This window comes from Lutra lutra, chromosome 17 (genome assembly GCF_902655055.1).
Source record: "Lutra lutra chromosome 17, mLutLut1.2, whole genome shotgun sequence".
Lineage (NCBI taxonomy): Eukaryota > Metazoa > Chordata > Mammalia > Carnivora > Mustelidae > Lutra > Lutra lutra.
The window spans coordinates 48,292,117-48,308,175 of record NC_062294.1 but is presented as its reverse complement, the minus strand read 5'-3'; positions in this window follow the sequence as shown (position 1 = coordinate 48,308,175).

Genomic DNA, 16,059 nt, shown 5'->3' with positions numbered 1-16,059 from the left:
GCACGGGGCCTGATTTGGGGCTCCATCCCAGGACCTGAGCCAGAATCAAGAGCCAGGCGCTCAACTGAATGAGCCACTTGAGCACACCTCTTCTTGAGCTTTTTTCTCTCTGGTGTAACTATTTGTTACTCCATGGGTACCTTCTTCTGTAGTTTATCCTCTTTTCTTCTGTCACTGACTGCGTTACTGCTGTTGCACTCATTCAGTTAAGTGTCTCTTGAAATGGTGAACTTCTGCTAAGGACACCGGGGGACTTCAATGGGCATTTCGTGCCACGTGGAATCCCCAACCTGGCTCATCTAAGACTACTCCCTTCTCATCATCCGCTGATCTTTATTCATCCTTTTTATAGCGTAGATGTTTTCTTCAGCTCTCCTGAATCCTTTGATTGTCCCCCATCAATGCCCCTACTTCTACCACCCCTTTATCCCTAACTGGCATACCCATGCCTGCTTTCTGAACTCCTCAACTCCCTGTAGTCACTGGGGCTTTAGGTCTTATCCCCTTCCCCTCCTCTTCCTCCTGACCCTTGGGCAATTGGGGACGAGAAAGTGTAAAGCATGGTACGGAGTCTGTGTGTTAAGCATCATTTAGGATTAAGCAGACCTGTCGGGGCAGGAGTGTCCAGGGGCCTAGGGAGTCTAGGTGGGGGTTGACCAACCTGCTGTGGGGAGAGCAGCTAGAGCCTGAGGGATGTGGTGGGGGAGCCATTCTTGCAGACTTGGTGGGGGTCATGAGAGGTGGGTTAGGCGGTTGGTGGATCTCTGAAGCCTCTTAAAGACTCAGAGAAGCCCCCAACACTGGAGACAAAACACTGGTTTCAGAGAGCCCGTGTTGGAGTAGATAGTCATAAGGATGAAAAGAAACCTCCAGAAGCTCGAGGGAGGGTGTTTGTCCCTCAAAGGGTTGGAAGTTGTGAGAGCACTTGTAGAGTTTAAAGGGCACAGCAGCATGTGGGCTAGCACAGGACTCTAGGAGCCTGGGTCAGACCCCTGGAGATCCCAGTCAGCGGGGGGGCTCAGGGTCTGGAGCTCATGGAGGATGGAGGGCTCAGAGAGCCTCAGGACACCAGGGAGACAGAGACTGGACTTGACTGAAAAGACAGGACTGAAAGGAGGAAAAGCATGTGAGCTGGGAGCTGTCAGAGCAGAGAGAGTCTGGGAATTCGGGCTGGCAGAGGGCTGGGGAACGAATGCCCATGAATTAAGGAAAATGATTTTATACTAAAACACTGTATTTGTTCACTAATTCTGTCTTGTACTGTGTTTGCCTGAAGACAGTTTCCAAGATGTTCAGGTAACTTAAAATATTATCCTTATGCTAAATTAAGTCAGTTATGGGTAGTCATTAAATACCTAAGTCACTCCCAACTGTTACATTCCTCACAAAGCGTCATTGCATTGCTATGGAGATTTTCTGTCTCTTATTGAACATGACATTCAATAAGAGACACATTAAGAAGTTATAGCACAGGGGCATATGAGGATATCAAAGGTTAGGAGAGGCCTCTCCCTGATGTCTGCTCTCATATCCTGGTCTTGATAGTTCCTGGTTCTCCACACCCAAATGATCTATGTGAAATAAAAATTTCTATTAAGAGGGCACCTGTGTGGCTCGGTCAGTTGGGTGTCTGCCTTTGGCTCAGGTCATGATCCTGGGGTCCTGGGATTGAGCCCTGTGTTTGGGTCCCTGCTCAGAGGGGAGTCCACTTCTTGTTTTCCTCTTCTCTGCCCTTCCCCCTACTCTTTCTTTCAGATAAATAAATATAATCTTAAAAAAAAAGAGAGAGAGACTCTGCCTGCTTGTGATCTCTCTCTGTCAAATAAATAAATAAAATCGTTAAAAAAAAAAAGAGAGAGAGAGAGAAAGTTTTGTAGGAAAGGTAATCAGCCTTCCATGTGAATGATCCTCAGGTAGGAGGAATCAGGAAACAGAACAACATTGGGAGCAAGGTATGGTGCATGTGTTTGGGGAGAACAGTTTTGTCCCAGTGTGAAATGGCATTGGTTCCAGCGTAGGATGGATGAAAGCCTAGCACAGAGCCCGAATGCACTTATATAGAGAGTTGCGGAAGTTTCAGGGTCAGGCAGTTTTATTTGTCCTGGTTCCCTCAGACTAAGATTACCTGGGTTTATGTATAAGAACTTTTGACAAGAGCCTTTGGTATCAAGTGTTGTGATGTCCAAGTGGAATTCAGTATTTTCTTTGTTACAAAGACAAAACTTTGTTGGATGTTTGGTCTGCTTTGAATAAGAGTGTGTGAAAGGAAAAGGTTCTCTTCAGAATAATCTGCCAACCAAAGCAAAAGAGCTAATCAAAAGAAGCAAAGGTGTTCTTTTTTTATTTTTAAGATTGTATTTATTTATTTGACAGAGAGATAAGAAGTAGGCAGAGGGGCAGGCAGAGAGAGAGGGGGAAGCAGCCTCCCTGCTGAGCAGAGAGCCGGATGTGGGGCTCCATCCCAGGACCCTGAGATCATGACCCAAGCCAAAGGCAGAGGCTTAACCCACTAAGCCACCCAGGTGCCCCACAAAGGTGTTTCTGATTATGGGGAAGAATTGGGACCCTTCTGGAGGGCATGATACGAGTGGGGGGACAGCGTGTTACCATGATCCTGGACACAGGGCTGCAGCTGGGTAGTATCTTAAAACTGTTTTTTAAATATGAAGAGAGAATTACTGGAGTTCTTTAGTACTATGGTATAGCAGAAAACTGCCCCCAAAGATACCCTGAGTTTTATCCTTGGATCCTCAGAATGTTCCATTCCCTGACAAAGACACACCTGTGAGATGGAATGATGACTCTGGACTGTGTGGGTGGTCTATAATCTGAAGAGAAAAGAGAGAGAAAGGGAGGGTTGGCCTAGGAGAAGATGTGAGAGGAGCGAGGGTAGGTGTGATGGGGGACCAGGACGCAGAATGAGGACAGCCTCCAGAAGCTAGAAAGGAGAAGAAAAAACATTTTTCCAGGGAGTCTCAGAAGGGTGGGCATACGTATAGACACCTCCTTTTGGACACACTGAAGTCCATTAGGGGATTTCAGGCACCAGGGCCATGAAGGGGTTTATAAACAGGTTAGATGGTTATGGAGATGAGTGCCCTGACACTAAAGACGAAACACTGGGTTTGGGAGTGCTCCTGGTCAAGTGGGGAGTCATTAGGTGGTAGAAGCCCAGAGAAGTGCAGAGACTCTGGGGACACAGGAGCTCAAGGTTTTGCAGAGGGGCCCAGTTGATTGATGGGGGCGGGGGTAGGGGGTGGCACAGGGCAGGAAGTAGGGGGGTAGGTTAGAGTCCAGTGTGGGAGCTGAGTCCAGAGAGCTAGGAGGGATTGCAGGGCACGGGGATCACACAGAGGCCAGAGGCCATTCCGGGGAGGAAGGGGGTTCAGGTCAGGAACAGTGTGGTTGCCAGGGTGGGGGAATGGAAGAGAAGAGAAAGAAAGGCAACAGGGTGGAGGGATCTTGGTTTGGGCAGGGAGGGCCAGGGTTTTGCAGGGGCTGGCTCAAAGCAGCACCTGTGTTGGGCAGTTTAAGCATCACTCCAGGATTCTTCTAGAAGGTAAAGGTTTCATTTCTTCCCCAAGGACCCTTCAGCTCATGGGCTCATTATCAAGATCCTCCAGGGAGTTTGGGCATAACTGGAAGGCACAGGGAGAGTAGTTTGTGGGGCACAGGGAGGACAGGAGGCTGTTAGGAAGGGGACTGAGGCTGGGTGACCTCAATGGGCAAAGCCCAGATGCATTGAGTGAAGGGGGCAGAATCTGCTGAGCCCTGGATGACTGGGGGTCAACTTGAAGGGGGGGGCCTCTTTGGGGTTCATGGCACTTGGCAGCCAGTTTTATTTCTTCATAAATAAATAAAAGGGCCTTTTTACTAGTAGGTGCTTTTGAAACTGTCGAGCAGACAGCCCACAGAGTTCCTGTGTTTGCCACCAAGGGCGGCTCAGATGTGACACCAGCTGTGGATTCCCCAAACTGTGTATGAAGTCATTTGCACAGATAGGGAGGTGGGATAGGCTTTGGCCCCCAGGAGCTGGGGGTGCCCAGCTCTCACAGCTGCCCACCAGGCTACAAAGCATATTTACAGACCACTGGGTGGGGGTCTCCAAGGGAGCAGATAGATTCATGAGGACGGACCAGTCCCCGATGTCTCTTTGTTGGTGGGGGTCCGGGGCTTGTGAGGGCTGAGTTCGAGGTTGCCGTTTCCGAGCTCTGCTTGCAATGAGGCGATTGAAGCGTCTGAGAAGCACAGGCTCTACGTTTCCAGGTCAGCCCCATGACCTCTGCGGTTCTCTGGGGAGGATTGTTCCACTCATACCCCCTCCTGGGGGTCTCTCCCGACCCGGGGGGGCATTCTCTGCAGCTTTCTGAGTTTCACCATCCCCCACCCCAACGTGGGTTCCCTGGAACATGAGTTTGGGGGCCTTGTTCTTCCCCCCAGCTCAGTCCTCAACCCAGCTGGCTCTACTTGGGCCAAATTTGGAGTACATGCCCACAACTCCTTCAACCAGTTCATGGTTTGTACTTCTCTCACCTTGAACTTCTCTGAGGAGAAGATGCATTCCCCAAAGCTCCCTGGGATGCTGAGCCCCAGAATATCAGCCTCAGAAGCTACCCCTACCCCCATCGTCCATTCAGCAAATCTCACCCAGGCTGTGGACCCCCTCCCTCCCCAACCCTGCCCCACCCCCATGGAGCTCTCTTTCTCATCACTGTGGTTTTTCCCTACCTCTTCTTCAGGTCCTGGTCACAGACCCTGAGCCACACAGGAGAAAGAAGTCAGTCTAGAATGGGGCAATAAGACTACAAGACACTCCATCTGTTGATTCAAAATTTGTTTGCTCCATTGTGTGAAACAAGAAAGAACGGAGGCTCCAAAGCAAACCAAACCTTTATTGAAATCTGGGAGACTCAGATTCAGGAGGAGTGTGAAATGTACTCTGAACAGAGAGAAGAAAGAATTGATGAAGGTAAAACCTGCAGGTTTATATAAATTCTGAAAGAATTATGATTGTTATTATATGAAAAACTAGCTTTACTATGTGTAAACTAGTCACTGTGGCTTTGTGGAGCTCAGCGAAATAAGCTTCCTTCTGAGAACTGTGGTGGAACGTAGCCGTTTGCGGTTGGCACAGGCTAGAATTTCATGTTATATCCAGAGGTGATAGCGCGTGGGACCAACTTCAGCAATGGTCCTGAGCTCCATGTTAGGATTCTGTAACATTAATGATTCATTTTGAAAATCCCCGTTCACAGTTGTGAGCCAGGCTTCTTTGTGAGTTCAGTACAATGCGCCAGTTGATGTCTGGAAGAGAGAGCTGAGCACACGCAGCCTCCAAGGGCTGTAGATAAGCTAGTGAAGCAATCAGTTCTCCAGATGATAAGAATTCCTGCAGAAAGCCCAGATTACACAGGTGTACCAGTAGTTAAGCCATGATCACATCATTTGATCTAAAAAAACATCTTTTTTTCGAAACAGAGCTGCTATTTTATTGTGTTTGAGAGTATAAAACTCATTGTGTTCATCAACCACATAGGAATCAGAAAGCAAGAAATTTAGTTCCAGACCCCTCTATATTTTCCCCCATGAACTTCAGAATTGCTTTATTCCTTCTTTAGTTTTTGTTTTATTATGTTCAGTTTTGTTATATTTTCAGTTAGCCAATATATAGTACATCATTAGCTTTTGGATTAGTTTAGAAAAACATCTGCATCCAAAATAACTAGGCATATTTATCAAGAATTTTCCATAAAATTTTTTTTCATCAATCATATTGTTTTCCAGTGGCAAGAATTCTCACAGAGAGTCCAGATTATACAGGCATATGAGTAGTTAAATCATTCGGTTTAGAAAACATCTTGTGGGGAACACCTGGGTGGCTCAGTTGGTCAAGTGTCTGCCTTCAGCTTGGGTCATGATCCCGGCCTGGGATCAATCCCACACTGGGCTCCCTGCCTGGTAGGGAGCCTGCTTCTCCCTCTGCCTGCTGTGCCTGCTGCTCCCCGCTGCTCCCCCTGCTTGTGCTCTCTCTCTGACAAATAAATGAATAAAATCTTTAAAAAAGAGAGAAAGAAAGAAAACACTTTGTGTTCAAAACAATATGGCATATTTATCAAGAATTTTCCATCAATCATATTGCAAACAACAGAAATAAGTTTGTCAATGACATAAATAAGAGTTCTGTTCAACAGAAACTGGCACATCTCTTTAAACCAGTCCATGATCTTCCATTGGTTCTCTGGAAATGTCATGAACAAATCTGGGATATACCTTCTTACCTTATGCAGGACAAAGGTAGCTACAGCTTCCACCATGAACTCCATGACCCAAAGTTTGATACGGAACATGATTGGCTCGTTATCAGACATGGCGAGCGAGCACTTGTCTGCTTCCCCCCTGTCTGTTCTAAGCCGGCAATGAGTCATTCTCCGTCATCACGTTCTCACACGCAGGAAGGACTCCTGGCCAGTGAGCTGTTGCATGACTCCCAGCAGCTGTTGACATGGACATCCTATAGGAGAACAACAGTTTTCTTTCACACATTCTCATAACACAAGGCGTGTCTCATGACCTTGCAGTCTGTTTACCAGCTGCGTGACCAAGAGGACCACGTTTTGGCTTTTGGGTTGTTTTTTTGTTTTGTTGTTGTTGTTTTTAAGATTTTATTTATTGATTTGAGAGAGAGAGAGAGCACCAGCGGAATGGAGGGGCAGGCAAGGGGAGAAGCAGACTCCCCACTGAGCAGGGAGCCCCACTCGGAGCTTGATTCCAAGACCCTGTGATCATGACCTAATCAACTAAGCAACCCAGGTGCCCCCAAGAGGCCCACGTTTGCCATTTGGCCCTTGGTGCTCCAGGTCTTCTGGACACAGGTAGCTCTTTGTGTTGACAGGAACCTTGCAGTTCTCCCACACTCCCGTGGGGCTCCCTCTCCTCTAGGACCTGGAGATTGTGTATGGGAAGAAGTAGCGCAGTGGGACAATTTCCTAGCCCCTTTCAAGATTTCCTCACAGTTTGCTCATCCCAGGGGCCACTGCCATCTTCCTGCCCCCTGCCCCGCTGACCACATGCTTCACCATACTGCCCTCCTTTCAGTCCAGAGCTTCAGAAATGGCCAGGTTTTCTGAGACCCCAGGGCACCTTGGGAATTCAGCAACCTGGCACATCTGCCATCCTCCCCCATTCTTCCTTCCTCCTTTTGGCCCTTTGACTTTCCCTTTAGCTGCCTTAGATCCTTTGATCTGTCCCCCTTCAGTACCTTCACCTTCTTCAGCCCTGTGTCCACACCTCTCAGACCTTTCCCTTCCCACAGGGACTCATCAACAGTGGCAGTCTCTGGGGCTTCAGTGTGCTGCCCCATCATGGTCATTTGAGGGGCTCGAGGGCACCACCTGAGGCTGTGCAGCTCCGTGGAAGTGGGCTGGATAGTCTGTCCCTGGGACAGGCTATGGAGACACTCAGATGGCCACTTGGTCTTCAAAGTTATAAAGGCCACCATACTGGATTAGAACACTTCTTTATTTTTAAACCAACGACGTGGCGTAGATCACTGTTGATAAATTAAACACAGCAGACGGATGCCCATTGCTCTAATTTTAAACTAGCAGGGCCAAGTTGACATGGTTCAGAACATTTAACACTAATGAAAACATTAGATTTAGTCTTCCTTAGATCTATAGGATTACCTCCTTTTTTCCCTAATGATCTTATTTATTTATTTGTTTGAGAAAGAGAGAGAACAAGCATCTGTGGGGGGAGAAGCAGAAGGGGAAGGAGAGCGACAAGCAAGACTCCATACTCAGCATGGAGCCTAAGGTAGGGCTCAATCCCAGGACCCCAAGATCATGACTTGAGTTAATGTCAGATGTTTAATCGACTGAGCCACCCAGATATCCCAGGATCAGTTTTTTTTTTCTTTTTTTAAACCATCCAAAAACCCAGTGGAAATTCTTAAGAGTAAAGATGAGAAAGAGGTAGGAGAGTTGATAAATTCATTCATCTTTGCCCTCAGGTAATTGAGATCTTAAAGTCATCCAATAGAAGTTCTTAGAGTGAAGTGTTCTCAAATCCCTGAAACTCAAAGTTGCCAAAGAGAATTCTACAAAATGGCCAGTCCCATGTGTCAGGAGACAGCTACGGAAAACACTCTCGCCTCTTCAACTAAAACTTATATAATCAGTATAGATTACTGCCGATTCTTCCCATCCCTGTTCATATACCCCTCTGCAGTGTGGCTTTGCTGCCTTTCCCATCCAAAGCTGGGGTAAATTTCTCTGTCCCTGCAAACTAGGCAGGGGTACCCCTGGCTGACTCAGTCAGTAGAGCATGACTCTTGATCTCAAGGTTGTGAGTCTGAGCCCCATATTATGTATAGAGATTACTTAAAAATGACATTTTTGAAAAGGTAAAATAAAATAAAGCTGGGCATAGCTGTGTGACTCATTTGGCCAATGAGACAATAAGTTTAGAATAAACTTAGCAAACATGAGCATTTGCACATTGTGGCTTCCTCTGTTTTGCTGTGTGGGGCCCTCGCTTAAAGAAATCTGGCTGAACCATGAGCATGAAACACCACATAGAGAGGCTCAGCTCCCAAGCACCAGCTGTCAGAGACATGTGTGGTATTGTCTTAAACCATCCATCCTCCGTCAAATTACCAGATCAGTGCAGTCACGTGAGCATCTCCAGGTGAGACCAGCAGAAGCAGGACAAGGGAAGCCAGTGGAACTGGTGGCCCACAGGATTGCGAACAGATAAAATGGCTGTTGTTTTAGGTGACTATTTGGGTTGGTTTTATATGCTCTGTAGAGAACAGACCTAATGTTGAAAACCCAAATAACCACTTCTTGTTGGGCCTGGGGAAAGTAGTGTTAAAGAAGAATCTCAGACATGAGGTATGACCAAAGAAAAATCTCAGACATGAGGTGTGACCACTGTTGTTCTCGCTGGCAAGGGATAGCTCCGGGACAGGTTGGATAGAACCAAATAGAATGCCTTACCAGAAAGTACACACATGAACTTGTCTTCAGTTTGAGCCTAAATTTATTTGGGATAGAAAATTATTCATTGGTTCTTGACTGTGTCCATATGTAAATCTGAGTAACCTAATTAATCCATTCTCACTGGAAAGTTTTTAAGAGTTACAAAAAGTCAGGGGCACCTGGCTGGCTCAGTCGGTGGAGAGAGCAACTCTTAATCCTCAGGGTTGTGATTTTGAGCCCCATAGTGGGTACAGAGATTACTTAAATAAGTAAAACTTAAAAAAAAAAGTTACAAAAAGTCAGACAAATAGTTGTCTCTGGTCACCGAGTTTTCTAGTTGTCTCATCTGATTGGTCACAGGCTGGTTGCAGATCATGGAAAGAATTTTGTCTTTTGTATACCTGTTTCTGCTTGCTTGCTTGCTTGCTTTCTCCTTCCTTCTTTCCTTCCTTCCTTCCTTAAAGCAATGTGAGGGCCAGCATCTATTGCTCTCCCTTTACCCACTTCTCTTCTGCCAGGGAAACCTGGTCTTCCTATATCTTGGGAATTGTGTGTGGCTGCCCCTTGGTCACGTTGGGTGACTTCTCAAGCCATAATAGGGAGATCCACAGTGCTGAAGGTCCCAGTGCTCACACACCACACACCTTGGAATTTGGGGTGCACCTGCTTCTGTCAGTGGCCATCCCTGGTCCCCTATCAACCCACCCAGGGGTGAGGGTGCCCTGACAGGTTCAGAGATGGAAAGGAGGACAAGAATCAGTTCTTAAAGTACTGAGAGCCTAGGTGTCTGGGTGGCTCCGTCGGTTCAGTGTCCGACTCTTGATCTCATATCACGTCTCGGTCTCGTGGTCCTGAGTTCAAGCCCAGCATGGAACCCACTTAAAAAGAAAAAAAAGAAAGAGAACTGAGAGCCCAGGGTATCCTTAAGCACTCTCGGGACAGGGTACAGCCAAACCCGTATTTACATACTCCCTGGTGGCTGTGGGGTATGGGACCTGGTGTGCTGGAACTAACTCCGCTTGGCTTATGAGACAATGTTTAAATTTTCAGGAAGTTTTTAAGCCAGTGGCTAAACACAACCATTATTGGGATACCTGGGTGGCTCAGTCGGTTAAGTGTCTGCCTTCAGCTCAGGTCATGATCTCAGGGTCCTGGAATCAAGCCCCACATCAGGCTCCCTGCTCAGTGGGAAGCCTGCTCTCCCTCTCCCAGTCCCCTTGCTTGTGTTCCCTCTCTCACTGTCTCACTGTCTCTCTCTCTCTCTCTGTGAAATAAAATCTTTAAAAAACAGTAAATACAACCATTATTAAAAATTGAATTATGTGGGGCTCCTGGGTGGCTCAGTGGGTTAAAGCCTCTGCCTTCGGCTCGGGTCATGATCCCAGGGTCCTGGGATTGAGCCCCGCATCCGGCTCTCTACTCAGCAGGGAGCCTGCTTCCTCCTTTCTCTCTGCCTGCCTCTCTGCCTACTTGTGATCTCTGTCAAATAAATAAATAAATAATCTTTTTTAAAAAATGGAATTATGTGAAGTTACAGCCAAATCTCATTAAGACAAAGGTAACAAACACTTAAAAAATCATCCCTTCCGGAGGTGAACCATGAGAGACTATGGACTCTGAAAAACGATCTGAGAATTTTGAAGGGGTGGGGGGTGGGAGGTTGGGGGCACCAGGTGGTGGGTATTGTAGAGGGCACGGATTGCATAGAGCACTGGGTGTAGTGCAAAAATAATGAATATTGTTATGCTGAAAAAATAAAAATTAAAAAAAAATCATCCCTTCCTCATGATCTTAGTGCATTTTCGTATTACCTGTGCTCTTGAGAGTATTTATGTACTTCTGTTGCATCTGTGTGGTAAAAATACCAAATAACAGTTACCACGGGGCATTTCTTGTCAACACCATCTTCTGAGACATCGTGGTAGCTTGAAATCAGGCGTGGTGAAAATATTTACACCATGGAAATCAGCAAACCCTACAAATCAGAGCTTTTATTTCTCCCCTCGGGGAAGCAGTTAAACATTTAGCAGCACATCATAAATGTTCACAGCCTTGTGTTCAGGTGTGAGTTTTTGTACAAGGGAGCTTTCTTTCCCTGTTTCAGTGTCGAGCCTTTTCCTACAGGTTGTGTATCTGCGAAGTGCATGGCATCCCCTAGGTGTAGAGCATTTGTGCAGTGTGCAACCTGACCCGGATTCCCAGTGTTCCTCTTTGTTTTATATTGTCACAACAAACGATATATTTAAAATGGGAGTCAGTTGGTTCCTTTGGATGATCCCAGAGAGCAAACAGGGAAAGGAGCCACGGAAAGATGAGACTGTCAAAATGGAAAAGGGATGGGCAGTCAGAAGGCTTCCCTGGCAGAACGTCCCTCCCTCATAGGCCAACGTGCCCTGCCTCGATCTGGCTTTGCAGGTGCTTAACCAGCTCAGCCCTCCCCCCACCTACCTTCCCACGCCAGCACCCCCCAGCAGCCATTTCCAAGACGTGCCCGGGCGTTGCCTGCCTCCTTGGCCTTGCCCCCTGTTGCTTCTGCTTGGCATGGCTCTCCCTTGGTTTCCTACACCCATCCCGTCTACCTGGAAGGCTTGTAATCACCCCCAGTCCCAGCAGTACCCCATCCTCTTGAGGAGCCCTTCTCAGGCAGACCCCTTCTTGAAAATAGCAGGCTTACTTCCACCTGTGGCTCATGGTTCCAGCCAACCCACTGCCACAGCATGGCCCTTGGTGATGCCCTCAGGTGACTGTGTTTAGCCACCTGAAGGATTTCCCTGCATCAGTCATTCAGGGCCACAGGAACGCAGTGCTCACACAGCAGCTACTCCCTGCCTGGCGCCAGCCCACTGTACAGATCTGTGCATAAACCTGGCCTGTTCTGTCCTTTCTCTGGAAACAGATCACAGGGTGTCCCCATGAACCCACAGGTGCACTAAGAGGAAGAAGCAGCAACAGGAGGCACCATGGGCATCTGAGCCACTTACTGAGGCACTCGCCTGTGCCCTCTGGACCCATGAACCTTAGCTCATACACACCACGCACTTTTCCCATGGATGATGGAGGCAGTGTGCACGCCCAGTGTCATGGTTGGGCAGCTCAGACAACACCCAGCATGTGATGTGCAGCTCAGGTCAGGATGCTCTTGGTGGACCAGAGTCCAGTATGCAGACTCGCCAGGGACACAGTAAGAAGCCAGGAGCTGCTTGCTTGCTTTCTTTTTAAAAAGATTTTATTTATTTATTTGACAGAGAGAGAGATCATGAGCAAGGGGCAGGGGCAGAGTGAGAGGGAGAAGCAGGCTCCCCACTGAGCAGGGAGTCCAAAGCAGGACTCGATCCCAGGACCCTGAGATCACGACATGAGCTGAAGGCAGACGCTTCACTGACTGAGCCACCAGGTGCCTCAGAAGTTGCTTTTTAAATGGAAGATAGTTACTTGCAAAAAGAGACATATCTTTGCTCCCAAACCCTGAATTTCTCACTGTGATTTTCCTGTTATCTCTTTAAGTCACAGAAGCTTTCCATGATGTTGGGTCTGTTGGGTCACATGCCTTTCATTTGAGTCCCTTCCTAATGTAGGATCTCCTCAAAACTGGCAGTCTTGGGGCGCCTGGGTGGCTCAGTCAGTTAGGTGTCTGCCTTCTCTGCCTTTAGCTCAGGTCATGATCCCAGAGTTCTGGGGTGAAGTCCCGCATCACGCTCCCTGCTCAGCAGTGAGCCTGCTTCTCCCTCTCCCACTCCTCCTGCTCGTGCCCTCTCCCTCCTCCCATCACTCTCTGTCAAATAAAATCTTTTTTTTTTTTTGAGATTTTGCTTATTTGACACAGAGAGAGGGAGCAACAGAGGAAACAAGCAGGGGGGGTGGGAGGGAGAAGCAGGCCCCCGCCGAGCAGGGAGCCCGATGCGGGGCTCAATCCCAGGACCCTGGGACCACGACCCGAGCCGAAGGCAGAGGCTTAATACTGAGCCACCCAGGCTGCCCCTCAAATAAAATCTTAAAAACAAAAAACAAAACAAAACAAAACAAAATAAAACTGGCAGTCATGTGGGTTTGCGCAGAAATGAGTAAGAGCAGCATGTCAAAATTTGCTACATCTGCCCCCCTCCCCGCCCCAAATCTTAAGGGATCTTTTCTCCTAAAGGTGTAGCAGATTGTCTCAGAAGGAGTACAGCGGTCCCCCCTGCCCCTCAGTAAGCCATGGTCTGGAAGCAGATGATCCCTCTTCTGACATATGGTCACTGAACATGGGTTACCAGGCCTATGTCATTCCCCTCCCTTCACCCCAATAGGTAGGCTTTTTATCATCTCATGTCATCACACAAAGAAGGGTGAGTCCAGCACAATAAGACATTTTGAGAGAGAGATGCACCACATGCACATAAATTTTATCATAGTATCTTACAACTGGTCTGTTTAAGATTTTATTTATTTATTTGACAGACAGAGATCACAAGTAGGCAGAGAGAGAGAGGAGGAAGCAAGCTCCCCGCCGAGCAGAGGTCCCGATGTCGGACTCGATCCCAGCACCCTGGGATCATGACCTGAGCCGAAAGCAGAGGCTTTAACCCACTGAGCCACTCAGGTGCCCTGACTGGTCTGTTTTTTATTAGTCATTATGATTCATCTCTTTCTGCCTCTTATGTATAAATTGAACTTTATCATACATATGTATGGACAGGAAAGGCACATGGTACATATAGAGCTTGGTGCTACCACAGTTTCGGACATCCACCGGAGGCTTTGGAAAGTCTCCTCCACCCATACGGGAGGACTACTGTTTGGGGACATTCCCTAGAACTATGGGCCCCTAGGATTTACACCAACATGATAGAGGGCTTATCGCCCACCCTCTGACACACACATGTCTTACTCCTGCATCATCTTGAGTGCTTGCTACCTCTTGTTCACTGTGTCTGTTTTTTTTTTTAAGATTTTATTTATTTATTTGACAGTGATCACAAGTAGGCAGAGAGGCAGGCAGAGAGAGAGAGATCACAAGTAGGCAGAGAGGCAGGCAGAGAGAGAGGAGGGAAGCAGGCTCCCCGCTGAGCAGAGAGCCCAATGCGGGACTCGATCCCAGGACCCTGAGATCATGACCTGAGCTGAAGGCAGAGGCTTTAACCCACCGAGACACCCAGGCGCCTCCACTGTGTCTGTTTAAATAATATAAGTCCCTCAATGAAGTGGAGCAGTGTGATGTCCTATAGAAACTCAGATGATCCGGGTACCTCTGAACTCTGTTATAGGACAGTGCAGGACTGCTGACCTCCTTCAATGGCAGCTGCTCACGTCCATCCAGAGCCATCATCCAAAGAATCCCTGCAAGGCCTGAGCATTATACCTTTGGCCAGTGCCCAACTCCCCCCGATCAATGGCCTGCAGTCTTTCTGGTATAGGGGAAGAGTACCGTCTACACCCGTGGTTGCACTGCAGGGTCTTTCTCAAATAGACCCAGTCTCTGGGTCCATGAGCTGCCGGGTCATGAGCAACCCAAGAGGTGCTGATAATCATCCCACTGACTTTACAGAAGAGGGTGAGGCAGTTGGGAGAGGGGAAATGAATGACCCAAGGCTACACAATCAGGGAGCAACAAGATCCGGCCTGGTAGCGGAGTTTCACACACCTACAGCTGTAAGCCTTTTTGCTAAACAGTTCCACACCCAGCCTTGCATTTGCCCCTTGAAATAGGTGAGACTCTCAGGAAGGTTGTCTTAATATCCTGACTCTGGCCTGCATTGCCAAGCCTCTGCCAGCCTCTCCATTCTCAACACCCATCGCTTCCCCCTTCCTTCTCTGCAGCTGAGCCACCTGCTTTCTTTCTAAGCCTCACCTAAGCAAGGAGTGGTCCCACCTCAGGGCCTTTGCACCTGCTCTTCCTTCTGCCTGGAATGCCTTTCCCACATGCCTTTCATGAGAAGCTCTTTCTTTGCCTCTATTCTCAGCTCACAGGTCACCTCCTCCAGGAAAACTGCCCTGATCCAGTTCACTCACTCACTTTCACATCACCTGGTTTTCACCCTGCCCAGCACCCAGCACCTTTTGTGTGTGTGTGTGTGCATGCTCACATGTTTGATCAGTCTCTCTCTCTCTCACTTGGGTGTAAGCTCAACAGAAGCTGAGCCTCATTCTTGTTGGTCCTCTGGAGTCCCCCAGCAGCTGGGATGGTGTCTGGCACAGAGCTCAGCCTCAGTGAATATTTGTGGACTAAAAGCAAGATGTCTCACTGACCTATGACCCTCTGTGTCTTTGTCTACCCTTCCTTCTCCTCTTCTTCCAGAAACACTGCTTTAGGCCATGTCCGTCTCCAGAGGGCACCATTTCCACAGCAGCAAGGGTCTTCATTGGGGAGGAAGTGGTGTTTCCATGGAGCACGACCTTTGCAAATACTAGTGACGGCTCTGTTCCCATCTTCCCCCATCTTTCATTCATTTGTTCTATCAGTACTTACTGAGTACACATTATGTGTCCTACGAGTAGTAGGGAATCGTGTCTCTGCCGTGGGGCAACGTTTACACTTGCAAACATAGAATGTATAAAGATGTCAAAAAGAAACTGTAAGTTACACCTTCTCTCCTCTGCTGCTGTTACCCACCCCCCCCCACCTTCCTCTTCCTCCTACATGCACTTGTCGGCTCTGCAGTCACCAGCAAGACTTTTATTCTTCTCTGGCCCTCTCCACCCCAGCGTGCTGGAGCTGGTGTGTACAGGCTTGCAAAAGCCAATGGTTAAATATTTCAGAATGTTGCGAGCTGATTGTTAAATGATGGGTAGCTCTAAGTCTAACGGGGCAGGGGTTTTATACCACGGAAAAAGGCCCCGTCACAAGGCATGTTGTGCTGATGCTGTTTTTCTGAGGAGCTGGTTTTCTAGCATATCCCCGGGGAAGAAACTTTGCTTTGTCAAGGAATAGCCTGTCTTTGATAGAGACTCACTTTCCATGACCACTCCCCACCCCTCCCCAGAAGGAACTTCAGCTCCCTGGTGGGTTTCCCCAGAGGTGGAGACTCTGTGGCCTGGTCTTGTGCTAGGAGTGGGGGGAAGAGAGGAAGGGAAAACAGGAGGTAGCATTGGGGAATATGGG